Raw genomic sequence first — 6,000 nt, forward strand, 5'->3', positions numbered from 1 at the left:
TAGGGTGGGGATATCGCTTTTGCAAAGTAGGTCAGTTTATGTAAATTAGATTAAAATGCAAAATCCACTGATTCAGTGGAGGACTCGTTACTGTTCCTGCTTTTCTCAAAAGGCAGACTTCTATGATGCAAGTCAGCAGGGAGCCATTCATGTAGCTGTATCCTGGTATGCAAGTCTCTACTGATACACCCATACATTCAGCTGGTGTTACCATGGGTATGATTTCCATAAAGTCTGATACCTTTCAGAACATGTGCACACTAACCCTTGTCCTTTATGTACAAGCCTGCAGCAGTACAGTGTCGGTTATAACAAAAATGTACTCTACCTTGCTGTAATCTGCTTATGCTTAAAAGCCCTTCTAAAGATACCCTGCAATGCCTGCAAGTATTTTGGCTGTGTCAGGCTGTGGAAGACATTTACAATTAAAAAAAAAATAAATTCAAAAATCGTGATTTTTAGAGAAAGCTGCAGAGAGTGGTGGCAAACACGTGTTGGCATAGATAGCCATAAAGTATTTGATTTAATTTCTGAGTTGTACTTTAAGACAGCTGCAGGAGGTGCTAGTGCAGAAGAAAACGACTATGTGCCTTCAGTTCCCGCGGCTTGGTGCGCTGGCTGGCAGTAGCGTGCTTCCTGTTTACAAGGTAACTGCTGTGTTCTGCACTGAGTGTGTGTCAATGCCAGGTACTGCAGGGCAGTGAGTTTATTGGCTTATGGAGTTACTGCTGTGTAAACAGGAAACTCCCTATAGTTATTACTCAAAAATTATTTTTAATTAGTAAGATGGAGAGGGGGGAGGAAAACTTAAATTGTTGGAAGCCAACAAGTTTTTCTCCTGTCTCCCAAAAGATAGCGGTTTGGCTGCTGTTTCCCTTGGTTGTTCCTGTTTGTGTTTTCTTTCCCTCAGGCTTCTTCCTCATCTCCCTTCTCCCCTTAGGTAATGTGATTTTCATGCTGATAGTGTTAAGGGTGATACCTATTTGTTTGCACTGGGTTTCAAGGGGGGGTGAGATTTTTCTGAATAAGTAAATAAAGTCTGAGAAATGCTTTTGGAAGTGCTTGTTGTGAGACAGATTGACCCTAGAGAATCAAATAGACACTTAAGTGACAAGGAAGTTAAGACAAAGCTGAGTTGTTTGGATGGTCCCATTGATTCTGGTTTTGCGGATAGACCTGAAGAATCTGCATTTCATAATAACCACTGCAATTTTCCCTTGAGTGTTTCCACTTTAAAGAGTAGATTATTTTCCTAACGTTTCCCTTTTCAAATGCCCTAAAGTAGGGTTAGATGATACAGCTGAGGTGGTCAGTGTATTTCTGCTGCAGAATGTGATGACTGTCTTTTATGTCTCCTGTTCCTTGTTTTCAGTTTTGCTGCCCCAGTTCTCATATAGTCATCACTGACCTGATTTAAATTGCTAGTCTGAAAATAAGCAGTTTCATTTTTCAATCCTGGATAACTTTCCAGGATGTGAATTGAAATGGCTTTTCAAGAGGCAGAGTGAACACAGAGAAGAAGTGACTGTCCCCTTTTGGCAGCAATGAGTATAGTGTTTAGACACACTCAGTCCAGTTGCAACTCTGTACATACAGCTTAGTGGGTTTTCTAGGTCAGTCCCCTACTGAATCAGGAGGTGGCAGCATCTTGTGTTTGGTGCATATATCTTGATCCCAGACTAATGTGAACTATTTAATTTTCTTTGCTGCAGGAAAGTTGTCTGCAGTGGTTATATTTAGAGGAAAGGAAGTACAGGGTCTGCTTGAGATGACTGGCATGAAAGTGCTGCTTGGCCTAGCTAGACCTTGTCTGGAGATGGCAGGATTTGTTCTGGGTGATACTTTGGTAGATTTTGCTCCTTGTGCAGTGTCAGCTTTCCTGGGAAACAAGAGAGGGTGTAAGTTTGCAATTAAGGTAATTCCTGAGATGTATTTCTCAGATCTTTTTTTGTTATTTCCATTTGCTTGGCCTGAGTTCAGCCAGGCATTTACAGAACTATAAGAGCTCCTGCCTGAGCTTTATGGAATCCGTAAGGTCCTAACTAGATCCTTAAATTTAACTATGGCCTTATACTCCTTGCTAAATCATGTTACAGTTAGCTCTTTATTGCCAATGAGTCCTATACTAGGAGCTCAGCTTATATGCTATGCTGCACTGAATGGGTGAGGAATGTATTTGGTATTCTCTACTTACTCCCCTCTGTCTGCTGTGATTTATGGTTGCTGAAAAGTACAGCTCTCTTCTTAGTTGTCATCTCGCTGGAAGTGTATGAACAATTACTGAGTAGTACAAACTGTCTAGCCCAATTAGGGGTTTAAAGAACAGGCTTGACAAGACTAGGTATCTATCTACATGGTACTATGATAGACCTATCATTAGCTAGATAGCCCTACCTTAACTTATCTTGAAATAGATGAATAGTACCCTGATTCGAACCAAGGAATTTTTTTGTCACAAAAATAGTGTCCCGTGCTCTATGCACAGTAAGTATCACACCCAGTGGCAGCAGAGTAGTTTAAAGCTGCATGTGATGAACAGATAGCTTTTCAACAACATAATGGAGAGACGAAATGTCACGTTTCCCTATCTTGTGCCAGCATATTTTTCCTCTATTCTGTCCTGTTGGAGGAAGAAATACAAAGGGTTTCCTTTCTGATAGTACAGGCTTTCAAACAAGAATTGTAAGAGAGGCAGCACTGTGTGCTGTTTAAGTACCAGACTGTAAAGGTCACCTTTTCCAGGTCTTGCTGTTGGGAGCCAAGTACAGCAAGGCCTTCAGCATGCTGACAGTTCTGAACATCTCCTGCATAGTTTCTGGCTGCTGAGAGCTGTTCAGGGTTGGAGGTCTGATTAAAGAGCGAATATAATCATTGGGATAATGTTGCTGGGGAAGTCAATTTTAGACAAAGAAGCTTTTGTTTGGTGAGTTTATGGAGGGTGGGGGGTCTGTTAGTAAGTTCTTTGGGAGACCTAACCAAAGAAAAACCCAGTTACTCATCTGTCTTTAGGAGAATTTCTGGTGTCTAAAATGATGTGAGCATAAATGTCTTTCTGTCAATATGGGCAGTAGCCTCTTTTCCTACCCTACTCCCCCCCTTGCCCAAGCTCTTAAAATTTCAAAGCCTGTTGAATTTGTTGGCAGTCTGTCTGCATTAATGGTCTTTTTTTTAAGAAACCAGGTTCAAAGTAGCAGCTGCTCAGAGGTTTAGACTACTAGGAGCAATATCTGAGGGGAACTGAGAGGCAGGAAACAGCTAAAAAATGCAATCTGTCTCATAATTGTAGAAATCTTTGTTTAGTGTGTATGTCTGTGGTTTTGCATAGAGATCTTGACCCCCAGAACATGAACCCCAGCAGAGTGGGACCAAATGTCATTTGTAAAAAAGGGATAGTATGAAAATAGACATTAGCAATTGCAGAAGTTACAGTCTCATTCTGTGCATATAAGCATGTGGATAATGGTCAAGTTGAGACATATATGGATATTCTACTGTGGCACGAAATTCCTTTGCTCCCAGAATTGTTCCCTCTGTGCATCTGCAATCTTTGTGGTCAGACATTTGGTTGTAAATAAATGTCTTGTTTCAAATTACAAAAGCTGTGCTGATTTAAAAAGTAGCTTACTGTACTTGATTGTGGATGGCTGCAGTACTATTGGTAGATAAGCTGGTAATAGCAATTTGTGTTTGTGGTGGCTTTTGCTTCTGCTATGGATATAATTTTTTCCTATGATTTCTTCTCATGAAAGCCAGGTTGCCCTGTTTGTAACCTCTTGTTCCAGCACCAAAGGAGCTGTTCAGGCTGTGACTCTGTGTGTTGTCATTACAGTGCAGGTTTTGGCTTGTCTATTGCTTTTGTACTCTCCCTGTCTTCCAGGTGAATCACCGCTGTTATCTGGTATCACACCCTATTTTTAAACCACAATGCTTTTCTGTTTCTAGGGCTGCTGGAATACTCATGCTTCATAGGATAGGAGTTTAAACTTGCTCATTCTGTGTCTTGTTTCAATTATTTTTTGTTCTGTGTTTTCTGTGTGGGTTTGCTTGTTTATCAAATGGTTATCTGTGTTGCCCTCATCAGATCCTTAGAATCATGACTCAGGTATCTATGAAACCTCATAGTTTTGCTAAACAGTAGAGCTATAATAGAAGCTGGGGCTGAAAGGATATTGGTGGGTCTTCTGATTCCTCCTCCATGACAGGCATGATCAGCTACAGTTTAAGTGCTTCTGATTGTTTATTTACAGAAGCTTTAGAATATCTGTAACTGAAGCTTGGAATAACAGGTTGGACAATTAAGTGCTTAGATACCATAAGGGTCAGTATTCTATTGCCTTTGAGTTTTAGAGGTAGGATTCATATTTTAGTGCTTTGCCTCACCATAAATGTTAAAGGAATGAAACTAAATTACCAGGAAGTATCTTGTCTACAGTAGACGAGTGGGAAGAAGTGGAATGGTGAAAGAAAAACATTAGATTGAATCAGTGATCAGAATCAGTATCGACCGGATTGCATGTGTTTGAAGCTTTGATCTTACATAGTAGGTTTCACTGTAGCACTGAAAAAGCTAAAGCTCAAAGAAATTGTTCATTCTTCTCAGGAAATTGTCCTGGAATTGGATTCAAGAAACGTGTCTAATCTGAGATGACACATCTCAGCCTGTGCATATGTCCCTCTAGAATTACTCAAATGAATAATATTCTAAATTACCTCCTAAAGTGTTTCTGCACATTTGGAACCTATGCATTTCCCCCAGTTATGCATATGCCTCCCCCAGAAAAAACTCACCATTGTAAACCAGAAAACAATGTGGATGACTTCGTCTCCTTGTACAGTATGTGTTTGTGGTACAGTGCTTTGGCTGGATAATGTATGTGAGCTAATTCTTAATTACTTGAGTCCTGCTGCTGGAAGCCATAGTGCCAGTTGTGTGGTGAGGCTTCCTATGGGGCTTGCTGAAAAGCAGTGATTTTCAGGGAGAAAGCTCATGTGTCAGTGGCCTTAGGCAGCTCCTGTGCCTTAAGGTTTGTCCCAGAGAGGAGTTATTGTGGGAGCAGGTAATGAAATGGGATAGAAGAGTTTTGAGATGCAGGCAATGATGGTTCACTCCAGAAAAGCTTAAGAATTTGACTTGGCCACTCAAATATTCTGTGGGAGCATCTACTCATCAAACTTTTTCATACAGCTCTGTTGATGCCTCTGAAATACTGCTTATCCTTTTCTTCTCAGCCTTGGTTCTTTATTGTTGGTGATTGGACTAATGTACTTCTGCAGCTCTTTGCAGTTGTACTTGTGAACTGCCATTTGTTCTGTCAACTTTCTGCTCTTCCTCTGGCACCTGGCTTTCTCTGCAAGGCACTAACAAGTTCTGCTGCAATGCAAGGCAGCTAAGTACAGCTCACCTTCTGTGACCCAGGTGTAGAAATTCTTGCATGCTGAGATGTTTTTTTCAGGCACAGCCTGCTGAGCAATTATTCAGATGAGTCATAATACATAGGTCTAATTTAATCTGCAGGGTGGTTTTGAGTTTGTCAGCGCAGGTTGGGTCACAAGCTTCAGTTGTCTGCATGTTTCTGACGTGGCATTTTAATGTTTCATTTTTAGGACACTTTTACAGGTCTTGGACTCCTCAGACATGAACTGCAGGACACAAATGAGCATATTTGTGGGGTCTGGTACTTTGAGTTTTGGGTCTTTTTTTTTTCCCCCAGAAGTACCTTGCATTTTCCTGAAAACAGTTAATGCAATCCTGAGCATCTTCTGTTCCACTTCTTCTAAAGTGAAAGCAGATGCAGAAATATGTAGTGTCACTGCACTGACTTTATCTGCTTTATCCTTGTCCTGGTAGTTTAGAAACCATTAAGCTAGCTGGTTCTGATGTAATGGAAAAACTACATTTTCTTTTTGTTCTCTGCTCTTGAAATCCCTAGCTATTACGATAAATTTTCAATTCACCTGTAGTTTTTCTTTCCAGTGCCCTAAATTGTCCTGAACTGTCTT

This window comes from Falco biarmicus, chromosome 1 (assembly GCF_023638135.1).
Source record: "Falco biarmicus isolate bFalBia1 chromosome 1, bFalBia1.pri, whole genome shotgun sequence".
In the NCBI taxonomy this organism is placed as follows: Eukaryota; Metazoa; Chordata; class Aves; order Falconiformes; family Falconidae; genus Falco; species Falco biarmicus.